At 40.5% G+C, this 13,518-nt stretch overlaps 1 protein-coding gene across 1 annotated transcript in view; it reads left to right on the top strand.

The window, feature by feature from the left end:
* Positions 1 to 8,235: 8,235 nt before the first annotated feature.
* Positions 8,236 to 13,518, top strand: part of C1H1orf146 (chromosome 1 C1orf146 homolog) — a 54,340-nt gene continuing 49,057 nt past the window's right edge. The window contains exon 1 of the mRNA XM_055116097.2: positions 8,236 to 8,383. The gene's annotated coding sequence lies outside the window, so the exon portion shown is untranslated. The remainder of the gene's footprint in view (positions 8,384 to 13,518) is intronic.

Here is a 13,518-nt window from a genome sequence, read left to right as displayed (position 1 = left end):
TTAAAGATGCTTTTTGTACATAGTTTACATGAGATTGCAAAACTCCATACAAAATATTTTTTTAAATTTTGATTTGGGTTGCTTAGGGAGGACTAATGAGATTTATGGAAAGGGTTTAAAGCCCCCATTATACCATGTTTTGGTGAAACCAGGTAACATCTGATGCTGGCCCAAGGATGAGTAAGAATTTGCTTGGTGACAGGGCAGTCCAGATATGGCACTACATTAAGGAATAGTGACCAGGGTGGGTACTGAGTATAGGTAGAAGAATAGTAGGAGATAGGGCTAAAGAGTTGAGCTGGTGGGCCAGTCATGGTGGCTCACACCTGTAATCCCAGCACTTTGGGAGGCTGAGGCTGGTAGATCACAAGGTCAGGCAATTGAGACCACCCTGGCTAACACAGTGAAACCCAGTCTCTACTAAAAATATTAAAAATTAGCTGGACGTAGTGGCACGCACCTGTAGTCCCAGCTATTTGGGAGGCTGAGGCAGGAGAATCGCTTGAACCCGGGAGGCAGAGGTTGCTGTGAGCCGAGATTGCGCCACTGCATTCCAGCCTGGTGACAGAGTGAGACTCCTTCTCAAAAACAAACAAAAAAAAAACAGTTGAGCTGGTGCTGGGTTCCCAAAGTTGTTACTATAAATGCAATCTTCAAAGTGTTTAAGCCTTGGATTTGGTGGGTATTATGTCTTCTTTATTATGCATTCATTTATTTAGTTTAACACAATGTATTTCCATGTTCTTGGGAAATAACCACCTACAACTCACAATGAGTAATGATCAAAGTTGTTTTTTAAGTAGTTAGGTAACATAACCAGGTGTGTTTTAGAAAGATAACCGGCAGTAATGAAGATGGCCAAGTATGGAGAAGTGCCCTAAACCTGTCAGGATGCAATTATGATAGTTTTGTTGACCTTAGAAATAGGGAATTGAGAAGGATTTGGTAATAGAGACATTAGGTGGGTTGAGACTAGAACTTGGTGAATGATTACATGGTGTCAGAAGATGGAAAGGAATTTTTAAATTGTTGTCAGAGGCTGGACACGGTCGCTCACACCTGTAATCCCAGCACTTTGGGAGGCTGAGGCAGACGGATTGCTTTGAGCCCACGAGTTCAAGACCAACCTGGGCAACATGACGAAACCCCATCTTTAAAAAAAATTTTTTTTTTAACTAGCTGGGCATGGTGACACGCGCCTATAGTCCTAGCTACTCAGGAGGCTGAGGCAGGAGGATCACTTGAGCCCAGGAGTTAGAGACTGCAGTGAGCTGTGATTGTACCACTGTACTCCAACCTGGGCAATAGAGCGAGACCCTATCTCAAATAAATAAATTGCTATCAGAAATAACATTCGTTCCACACATTGAGGGCCTACTATGTTCCCAAAACTTTGCTGGTGCTGGGAATAAAAAATGACATAGTATCCATCCTTGAGCATCTCAATCTAATAAGGGAGATTGTTAAATAAAAATTGCAAAATTGCAATGTTAAGTGTTATAATAAAGCTGAGTATAAAGTGTAATTTGGAGTGCTTGGATGGGCTCCTTTGCTCTCTAAGGATTAGTAGGAATTCATAAAAAGGCACACTCTTGGCAGAAAAAGTTCAAAGGCAGTGGGGAATTCTGTTCTGTATGGCTAGAGAGAGAAGGAAATGGATTGGAAGGGCAGGGGATGAAGTTGGACAGGAAAGTAGAATCCAGAGATTAACAGGATCAGGTTTGCATTTTAGATGACTGGTAGCAGGATGTAGGATGGAATGGAGCATTGTGACAAGACAAGGGGACTAATGAGTCGATTGCAATAATAAAAGCTTGAATAGGGCAGTGGCAGTGGAGACAGAGGAGTGGACGTGTTTGAGGGATTTAAGAGGTGGAATTGAAACCCTTGGTGAGTCTTTGGATGTGGGAAATGAGAGATGGGAATCATCTTAAAAGACTCAGTTTTCTCACTAGGGTGCCTGGGTGGTTGATGATGTCATTAACCAAAAACAGGAGCAAGTGTAGGAGTGAAGATCAGTTTAATTTGGGACACATTGAGTTTGAGATGCCTGGGGGGACATTCAGGAGGCTGAGGACAAAATGCTGTGGAATAGTCAGAAAAAGAAAAGCCTGAGACAGAGACTGAACCGGCACATTCAGAAGTAGAAGTAGGAGGCCAAGGTGAGGAGAGATTAATGTTTTGTTTGTTTTGTTTTGTTGAAGCAGGGTCTCAGTCACCCAGGCTGGAGTGCAGTGGCACAATCATCACTGCAGCCTCAACCTCTCGGGCTCAGGTGATCCTCCCACCTCAGCCTCCTGAGTAGCTGGGACTACAGGCATGCCAGGCTAATTTTTGTATTTTTGTAGAGACAGGGTTCCGCCATATTGCCCAGGCTGGTCTCAAATTCGTGGGCTCAAGTGATCCTCCCGCCTCAGCCTCTCAAAGTGGTGGGATAACAAAAGTTTTTTTTGCTTTTTAAAAAAATTCAATGTTAGCAAGAGAATGATAAGTTTGGGAGCCTCATATGATGCTTTAGAAGTGTAAATTGCCTTTCTGATAAGCAGCTAAGCAAGCTATATCAGGAATGTAGCTTTTTGGTTGTTTTTTGAGATGGTCTTGCGTTGTTGCCCAGGCTTTGAGTGCAGTGGCATGATCATGGCTCACTGCAGCCTGAACCTCCCTGACTCAAGCGATCCTCCCACCTCAGCCTCCCAGGTAGCTGTGACTACAGGCACGCACCACTCCACTCTGCTAATTTTTTATTTTTTATTTTTGTAGAGACAGGGTCTTCCTATGTTGCCCAGGCCAGTCTCTGAACTCCTGGGCTCAAGTGATCCTCCTGCCTTGGCCACCCAAAGTGCTGGGATTATGGGCGTGAGCCACCATGCCAAGCTTGTAGCTTTATATCTTTAGCCCTTTCTCCTCTTGGGATCTACCATTAAGGAACAAGGCCTGTTTACCGCCATACCACCCTGAATGCGTCCAATCTCATGTGATCTTGAAAGAAAGAAGGCCAGACATGGTGGCTCACACCTATAATCCCAGCCTCCCAAGTAGCTGGGACTACAAGGCACCTACTGCTGCACTTAGCTTTATCTTTTAACTCATATTTTAAATGTCTTCTACAAGGCACAGAAAAATAAGTAGTTGTGTTCATTTTTAAGTAAATAGTAGTAAACAGTTTCAAATGCTGTTTGAGATGTTAATTAAGGCACACACTTAGACTAGTCCATTTGATTTGAAAATTAGGATTTTATTTGTGCTTTTTGTTAATTACTGGCTTTTAAAAGATCAGTAGTGGGGCAGAAACTAGACTAGTGGGTTGAAGGGTGAACAGGAAATAAGTAATATTCTTTCAAGGAGCTTGACTGAAAAGGAGACAGTGGTAGTTTGAAGATATTGCTGTTTTTAAGATAAAAATGATTTCAGCACTTTAAAAAGTTGGAAATGATCAATGAATCAAGGATCATCAAGAAAGAGGCAAGAGGAAGTAAGATTAAGCACAAAGAGTATCAACTGATAGGTGGCATTTCAAGGAACTTCAGGTGTTGAATATCTAAAGCACCAAATGCGTGTGGACAGCAGTGAAGATAAAGCTGGAAATGCGCTGGCAGACCAACGTGATGAGCTCTGTAGGCGGTGGACAAAGACTATGAGCAAGCCATTTAGGCAAACATCTGAAGAATTTAAAAATCAAAGGCAAACAAATAGGACTGTTTCATTAAGATCACTTGCATTCTAACAGGTTATGATGAATGGAAAGCTGATGGTTCCTGGTTGGAAAAAAGAAAATTTTCAATTTGGACATGTCACATTTGAGATGCAGTTGACACACCCAAGATACATAATATATTGTCTTTCAAAATTCAGAAACCTAATAAACCATGATCTTAATAACCACCACTCCATCTCCTGCTAGTTTTGGCGGAGGGGGGCAGGGTACTTTATTTGACTCAGTTTTGATCTATTGCAGGGGCTATTTTGGAGTTCTGATTATCTATATATTCTTCTCCAGTTATATACTTTTTATTTTGTAAATTCAAATACCAAGACTATTTTGAATCTGGCTTAGCTAGATATGAGAAGTGTACATTTCTATCATGTTAATATTGTATGAGTTTTAGTGTTTAGTGTTTGTGATTCACCTCTCATAGAGTGGTTTCTTAATTACTTCCAAACTTAACCAATATTAGCATAAGAATTTTAATTCTAATTTGAGAATTTCAATTCTACTCTGATGCTGTATTTTTATTTTTATTTTTGAGACACGGACTTGCTCTGTTGCCCAGGCAGGAGTGCAGTGGCACAATCACGGCTTACTGCAGCCTTGACCTCCTGGGCTCAAGAAATCCTCCCACCCTAGCCTCCCTGTAGCTACCACATGCACGACCATGCACCACCATGCCTGGCTTTTTTTTTTTTTTTTAGAGATGGGGTCTCACTTTGTTGCCCAGGCTGGTCTTGAATTGGGCTCAAGTAATCCTCGTACCTCAGCCTCCCAGAGTGCTGGGATCACAGGTGTGGCCCAGCCCTGCCCAGCCCCTGATGCTGTATTTTCATAACACCATCCCAATCAATTAAACATTGAATTTCCAAATCAGGAATATACTAGGAAAAACAATCTTTTTATTCAGAGACATAACATTTTTCCAGATAAGGGCTGTCATGAATATAGACTGTACTGAAGTTTACCTCTTTTCTTTCAATTCCATGCTTAATTTTAGCCTGGCAAATGAGCTGAATTAAAAAAAAATGCAACTGAAATATACCTGCATTTAAACAATTACATGCTTAGGAAAGAAAATGTCTAATACTCCACAAAATTATTCTTTTACTTACATCCATGCAGCTCTCAAAAATATAATCTAGTCAACTGGGGAGATGAAATATATACATACATATATATGTGTGTATATATACATGCACAATCTACTTTGTTAAATAAGCAGGAGACCATTGGCCTGAGGTTATCTCCATAATTTGAGTTTCTACTTAAGAAACTGCAACTTAACTTAGTACATAACAAACTGAAAACTAATTTAAGAGTATAATAAACAACGGAGTCTCAGCCAATCCTAAACAGCTGAGCTTCTGCTATCACAGGCTACCAACTGATCAGACCATAGCCAAATAAGGCAGACTCACAGCTGTAACCAATCAAGCTATTTCTGCACAATAGTACCTTGGTATTTCCAGGGGATTGATTCCAGAACCCCTACAGATAGCAAAATCTTCAGATGTTCAAGGTCTTTATATAAAATGGTGTATGGCCGGGCGTGGTAGCTCATGGCTGTAATCCTAGCACTTTGGGAAGCTGAGGCAAGCAGATCACTTGAGGTCAGGAGTTGAGACCAGTGAAAGGGGAGACTTGCTTGATTCCCCTTGCAGGAGGCAGAATGTGCAACAGGGGTGTGGCTCCCTTGAGAAAGGGGGAGCATGCAGATGTTCAGGTGCAGAGGTCGGGGCCAGTGCTTCGGGCTCCGGCTCCACGGTAGTGTCTAGGAGTGGGTGCCTGCAACCCTAGTGTAACGAAGCTCTTTCAGCTTTGCCGTCTGCAGATGGCTTGAGTGTTAATCAGCTCAGTGGACCCTCTGCCTTATCACAAGGGCAGAGGGCCAGTGTGACAGCTTTCTGTATCCTGAGATCATGCCCAGTGTCCTGGAAGAATCGGATCACACGCGGCCTTGAAGGATGGATGCGAGGTTTTGTTGAGTGGTGGAGGCGGCTCTCAGCAAGATGGATGGGGAGCCAGAAAGGGAGATGGAGTGAGAAGGTGATCTTCTCCTGGAGCCAGGCTGCCCAGCCACCGGACTCTTCTCCGACCACCCCCATCTGAATTCCTTTTGATGTCCAGACGTTTCTCTTCTTTTCTCTTTCTCCTCCACGTTTTGTTCCACTATCCGTCTGCTTGCCTCCTCGTCTCCTCACTTGCTAATCTGCTCTGGAGTTTGAGGTTCAGGGGGTTATATGGGGACAGGATAGGGGCGTGGTGGGCCAAAAGGTGAAACAGGGTGTGAAAACAGAAATGCCTCTTCTTATTTAGGGCTGTGCGGGTATCTGTGCTTAAGGGTGGGGATTTTGCCGGGGAACCATCCTCTTCTACCCAGCATTTCCCTGTCTCCTGTTCATATCAACAGCCTGGCCAACATGGCAAAACCCCATCTCTACTAAAAATACAAAAAAATTTAGCTGGATGTGGTGGCAGGCACCTGTAGTCCCAGCTACTCGAGAGGCTGAGGCACGAGAATCACTTGAACCTGGGAGGCAGAGGTTGCAGTGAGCTGATATCTTGCCACTGCACTCCAGCCTGGGCAACAGAGCGAGACTCCCTCTCAAAAAAAAAAAAAAAAAAAAAGGCTGGGCATGGTGGCTCACGCCTGTAATCCCAGTACTTTGGGAGGCTGAGGCAGGTGGATCACCTGAGGTCAGGAGTTTGAAACCAGCCTTGCCAACAGGATGAAACCCCGTCTCTATGAAAAATACAAAAAAGTAGCCGGGCACAGTGGCGTGTGCCTGTAATTCTAGCTACTTGGGAGGCTGAGGCAGGTGGATCACCTGAGGTCAGGAGTTTGAAACCAGCCTTGCCAACAGGATGAAACCCCGTCTCTATGAAAAATACAAAAAAGTAGCCGGGCACAGTGGCGTGTGCCTGTGATCCTAGCTACTTGGGAGGCTGAGGCAGGAGAATCACTTGAGCACGGAAGGCAGAGGTTACAGTGGGCCGAGATCACACCACTGCACTCTAGCTTGGGCAGCAGAGTGAGCCTCTGTAGCAACCCCCCACCAAAAAAAGAATAAATTTAACCAAAGAGGTAAAAGATATGTACACTGGAAACTATAAAACATTGGTGAAATAAATTGAAGACAAGTAAATAGAAAGATATTCTGTGTTTATGGATTTGAAGAATACTGTTAAAATGTCCATACTATCCAAAGCAATCAGCAGATTCAATGTAATCCCTATGAAAATTCCAATGATATTTTTCACAGACATAGAAAAAAATTCTAAAATTTTTTAATAAATAAAATATATATATATATATTTTGAGACAGAGTCTCCCTCTGTCACCCAGGCTGGAGTGCAGTGGTGCAATCTCAGCTCACTGCAAGCTCCACCTCCTGGCTTGAGGTGATTCTCCTGCCGCAGCCTCCCGAGTAGCTGGGACTACAGGCGACCATCACCACACCTGGCTAATTTTTTGTATTTTTAGTAGAGATGGGGTTTTGCCATGTTGCCCAGGCTGGTTTCGAACTCCTGAGCTCAGGCAATCCACCTGCCTCAGCCTCCCAAAGTACTGGGATTACAGGAGTGAGCCACCATACCTGGCCAGTTTTATTTTTTAATAAATAAAAATAAAATTTTTATTTTAAAAATTAAAAAATAAAATAAAATGATGTAGTATTTGCATAACACCTAGGCACAATCCTCCTACTTTAAATCATCTCTGGATTACTTCTAATACCTAACACAATGTACGTGCTATATAAATAGTTGTTCAACTGTATTTTTTATTTGTATAATATTATTCTTTATTGATATTCTTATTGCATTTAAAAAAATATTTTTTTGGCTGGACATGGTGGCTCATGCCTGTGATCCCAGCACTTTGGGAGGCTGAGGCGGGAGGATCACTTGAGGTCAGGAGTTCAAGACTAGCCTGGTCCACATGATAAAACCCTGTCTCTACTAAAAATACAAAACTTAGCCAGGCGTGGTGGCGTGTGCCTGTAATCCTAGCTGAGGGCAAGGCTGAGGCAGGAGAATCGCTTGAACCCGGGAGATGGAGGTTGTAGTGAGCCGAGACCATGCTGCTGTGCTCCAGCCTGGGTGACAGAGTGAAACAACATCTCAAAAAACATATATATATATATATATTCCATGGTTAGTTGAATCTCTGGATACAGAAGCCACAAATATAGAGGGCCAACTGTACTTCCCATTTCTGTCTATAAATATTCACTGCCCAAGTTGCAGATTGGAGCTCTCTGAGCCATTTCTGCTTCTGAGTACTGCCCAATTCATGAATCATTCTTTGCTCAGATAAATTGTGCTAAATTTAAATTGTCCAAAATTGTTCCTTGGACAACTTTTAAGTTAAGAAAGTAAATAAAATATCTTTCTACAGTTTTCTGGTTTAGAGTAAATTATAGAGAAAATTCAAGAAATTTAGAAAATTCTAAATTCAAGAAATCAGAAAATAACATCAAATTGAATCAAATAGAAGAAAGGAATTATTATGGAACTTAGTGGAACTTAATTAGAAATCAGAAAAAGTAGAACTGATAAATCTAAAAGCTGGTTTTTTTGTTTTTGTTAGAGATGGAGGTGACCAGGCAGCTCTCAAATTCCTGACCTTAAGGGATCATCCTGCCTTGGCCTCTCAGAGTGCTGGGATTACAGGTATGAGCCACTGCACCCTCCCTAAGTGCTGATTTCTTTATTTTTAATTTTTTTTTCTTTTTTGAGAAAGAGTCTTGCTCTGTCACCCAGGCTGGAATGCAGTGGCGCAGTCTCAGCTCACTGCAACCTCTGCCTCCCAGGTTCAAGTGATTCTCCTGCCTCAGCCTCCCCAGCAGCTGGGATTACAGGTGTGAGCCACCGTACCTGGCTATTTTTTTGTATTTTTAGTAGAGATGGGGTTTTGCCGCGTTGGCCAGGCTGGTCTCCTGACCTCGTGATCTGCCTGCCTTGGCCTCCCAAAGTGCTGGGATTACAGGCATGAGCCACCACACCTGGCCAAGAGCTGATTCTTAATCCACACACTAGCTTAATGGAGAGAAAAGCCTAAGTATACAATATTAGAGAGGACATATGGATATTAAGAAAATAAGTATTTGGCACAACTACATACAAATATAGTTGAAAACCTGATTGAAATGGATGACTTCTAGGGAAATATGAATTACCAAATGGAGTAAAGAGAAAACTTACACAGATTATTAACCTTGGAAGAAACTGAGAAAGTATTCAAAATAGTGCTAACTGGTGTCACTATGAAGTCATTTTAGAATATGGAGAAAGAAGAAAAGCCAACAGATGCGATTTAAGAAGCTATCATAATATGTTCAGCACAATCTGACTAAAGATAGCATAAAAGAGAAATTTATAGAATAACATCACTTATGTTAACAAATGCAAAATTCCTAAAAGATAAAGTAGTATATTAAAATAATAATACATGGCAATTTATTTAAGAAACGCAAGGTGATTTTATGGGAAAACTACTCATATAGTACACCCATATTAACAGGTCAAATAATAAAATATCGCAATACATGACAAAATTTAACTTGAAACAACAAAATTAAAAGAGTACTATAAGAAAACACGAGTGGTATTTTAATATAATCTTTCAGTGAGAATGCACATGAAACCCAGAAAAACACATGAAACTCAAATCATAAAATAGAAGACTGAAATTTGGCTGTTTAAAATTTAGAACTAAGATATGCCTAAAATATCATAAACAGAATGAAAAGACAAAAGATAGATTGAGAAATGTTTGTTTTTTAACAAAAATTAGAATGCATGCAGTCGGAAAAAAATAAGATTTTAAACCAGACTCATAATTTAAAAAGCATTGGAAAAAGAACCATACAAGAAAAACTTTTAGGCACGGCGCGGTGGCTCATGCCTGTAATCCCAGCACTTTGAGAGGCCAAGGCAGGTGGATCGCTTGATCCCAGGAGTTCAAGACCAGCCTGGGCATCATGGCAAAACCCTGTCTTTATTAAAGGAAAAAAAAAAAACCTTTTTGAAAATAAAAATAGATTCAATAAACAATAATAAATTTGATAAGTGGGGATATTATAGGTAAATAAGTGAATACATACTAGCCCACCCCTTTTTTTTTTGAGACGGAGTCTCCCTCCGTTGCCCAGCTGGAGTGCAGTGGTGCCATTTCGGCTCACTGCAAGCTCCGCCTCCCGGGTTCACGCCATTCTCCTGCCTCAGCCTTCCGAGTAGCTGGGACTACAGGCGCCCACCACCACGCCCGGCTAATTTTTTTGTATTTTTAGTAGAGACGGGGTTTCACCGTGTTAGCCAAGATAGTCTTGCTCTCCTGACCTCGTGATCCGCCGGCCCTGGCCTCCCAAAGTGCTGGGATTACAGGCGTGAGCCACCACGCCCGGCCACTAGCCCATGTTTTCACTTAGGAATTACAAATGAAAACAAGTTGGATGCTTTGCTGACAATATAAAAAATTATTGGAGATAATCACAGACTCACCACCAATTGAAATGAAGTAGAAAAACAATTCCAAGTACTATTACACTATACAAGTTTAAATTATTGGTCAAGTCAGATAACTTGCTTAGAATTCAGTTTCACTTCTAATTTTCAATATCAAGCTAAAATTATGTGCAGATTACATTAAAACTCAACGCAAGAACTGTGTGTGGGATGATTGTGCTTTTCATAGTAAATGAGATAACATCTAAAAATTACCAAGGAGGAAAGGAAAACACGCTGGGGTGTCATATGTGGCACAAACGGCTGAGTTGGTTTAAATTACCCCAAGGATTTATTTACAGCACATCAGCGTCATGCAGCTATTACTGCCATCACAGATTTAACACCTTTATCTGCTGCTTTTTAATTTTTTTATTTCCTTAGAAGTAGGAAAGAATTCAAAAGATCATTGTTTAGTTGATTCTCCCATAAATTTTTTCTTAAAAAATATTGATCATCTTAAAATTCAAACATAATATTAACATCTTCTAGGCTGGGCAAGGTAGCTTATGCCTGTATTCCCAGCACTTTGGGAGGCCAAAGCAGGAGGATCACTTAAGGCCAGGAGTTCAAGACCAGCCTGGGCAACATGGTGAAACCCAGTCTCTACTAAAAATACAAAAGTTAGCCGGCTATGGCTGAATGCGCCTGTAATCCCAGCTACTCGGTAAACTGAGGCACAAGAATCGCGTGGTAGGCAGAGGTTGCAGTGAGCCAAGATTGCGCCATTGCGCTCCAGCCTGGGCAACAGAGTGAGACTCTGTCTCAAAAAAAAAAAAAAGAAAGAAAGAAATGAAATCTTCTTAGAAATAACAATTCAATCGATAGATTCTAAAGTTAGTAATACCACTAAGTGAAGAAAACATTACATATGTAAGAATTTTTAGAAAAAAATTAAGTTTTCCCAAGTACTTTTTTTGGAAAGATATAACTGGTTACCTGAGTCATCCATAGGAATGATGTTTATCTATGAAAATAATCTCATTTTCATGTTTCAGTTCCCTTTATTTTTGTTACCAATAATATATCTTCATTAATTTTGATTGCCATAGTGAAAAGTTGAAGTGTGTATAGTTTCTTTGAATGATTTACATACTAAAAACCTTGTAATAAGAAAAAAGGCTGGGCACTGGTGGCTCATGCCTATAATTCCAGCACTTTGGGAGGCCGAGGCGGGCAGAAAACTTGAGGTCAGGAGTTCTAGACCAGCCTGGGCAACATGGTGAAACATGGTGAAACTAAAAATACAAAAATTAGCCAGGCGTGGTAGCACACTCCTGTAGTCCCAGCTACTTTGGAGGCAGAGGTAAGAGAATCATTTGAACCTGGGATGCAGAGGTTGCAGTGAGCCAAGATCATACCACTATATTCCAGCCAGGGCAACAGAGCAAGACTACATCTCAAAAAAATAAAAATAAAAATAAAAAATAGAAGAGAAAAAGTAGGAAAACAAATTAGGAATATTACTTGCAAAAAAAGAGAGAAAGATTTATATTCTTAATATATAAATATCTCATATATCAATCAGAAGAATGCTAACAGCCCAATAGAAAAACTAGGCAAAAAATAGACAAAGTTAAGAAAAGAAGAAATAGAAATGGCCAATAAAAATACAGTGAATGATAAAATAGTTTATATACTAGTTAATAAAGAAGTACAAAACAAAACATGTTTGTCCATTTAATTGATAAGAAACAAAATGATAAAACCTAATGTTGGATGGAGTGCAGTAAGATTGGCATTGAATTCATACATTACTAATGTAATAAATATATTGTAAATTGGTACAAACTTTCAGGAAAGCACTTTGGCAATAGGGATAAGGGCCTTAAAAATAAACCATGACTGTTAACTCGGTCAGCTCATTTTTAGAAATTTAATGAATAAGCTGAAATTGCTAAGATTTATACAAATATGTATATATAACATTCTAAAGGTTATGGAATATGGAAATTATTAAATATCACTTTATTTTGATATGTTGGGATATTAAGCTACTTTGATAAATATTATGTTTAATAAGAATTTGATATTTGATAGTATTGGGAATGCTCACAATCAAGTGAAGAAGTTTGATACTAATGTATACATGTAGCATAATCTATGATAAAGACTGCTGTTATAATCTTACGTGTCAACTTGGCTAAGCTAAAGTACCCAAGGATTTAATCAAACACTAATCTAGGTGTTACTGTGAAGGTATTTTGTAGATGTGTTAAACCTAGAGAATCATTTGACTTTCAGTAAAAGAGATTCCCCTCAAGAATATAGCTGGGCCTCGTCCAATCAGTTGAAGGCCTTAAGCAAAAACTGAAGTTTCCTGGATATGAAGAAAATCTACTTCAAGACCAAAGCATCAACTCCTGCCTGACTTTCCAGCCTGCTGGCCTGCTCTACAAACTTTAGACTTGCCACGACTCACAATTGTATGAGCCAATTCCTTAAACTTTTTTTTTTTTTTTTTGAGACTAGCTCTGTTGCCCAGGCTAGAGTGCAGTGGCATGATCATGGCTCATTGCAGCCTTGACCTCTCTGGGCTTAAGTGATCTCCCACTTCAGCCTCCTGAGTAGCTGAGACTACAGGCCTGCACCACCATATGCGGCTAATTTTTGTATTTTTTTGTAGAGACTAGCTGTAATCCCAAAGTGCTGGGATTACAGGCGTGAGCCACTGAGCCTGGCCTAAGTCTGTCTGTCTTTCCTTCTTTCTCTTTCTTTCTTTCTTTCTTTCTTTCTTTCTTTCTTTCTTTCTTTCTTTCTTTCTTTCTTTCTTTCTTTCTCTCTTTCTTTCTCTGTCTCTCTCTCTCTCTTTCTTTCTCTCTCTCTCTCTTTCTTTTTTTTTTGACAGGGTCTTGCTCTGTTGCCCAGGCTGGATGGAGTACAGTGTTGCAATCTTGGCTCACTGCAATCTCTGCCTCCTGGGTTCAAACGATCTCCCGCCTCAGCCTCCCAAGTAGCTGGGATTACAGGCATATACCACCACGCCCGGCTAATTTTTGTATTTTTAGTAGAGACAAAAAAAGTTGTATTTTTGTACCAATTTATAATGTATTTATTACATTAATATATGAGTTCAATGCCAATCTTACTGCACTCCATCCAACATTAGGTTTTATAATTTTGTTTCTTATCAATTAAATAGATGAACATGTTTTATTTTGTACTTCTTTATGTCATGGGGTTTCACCATGTGGGCCAGGCTGGTCTCGAACTCCTGGCCTCAAGTGATGCACCCACCTCAGCCTCCCAAAGTGCGTAAGCCACTGTGGCCTGGCCCTGGCCTAAATTTCTTAGTATGTATA

The sequence above is a fragment of the Pan paniscus genome, chromosome 1 (assembly GCF_029289425.2).
Source record: "Pan paniscus chromosome 1, NHGRI_mPanPan1-v2.0_pri, whole genome shotgun sequence".
Classification (NCBI taxonomy): domain Eukaryota; kingdom Metazoa; phylum Chordata; class Mammalia; order Primates; family Hominidae; genus Pan; species Pan paniscus.
This window is presented reverse-complemented; position numbering and strand designations above follow the sequence as displayed.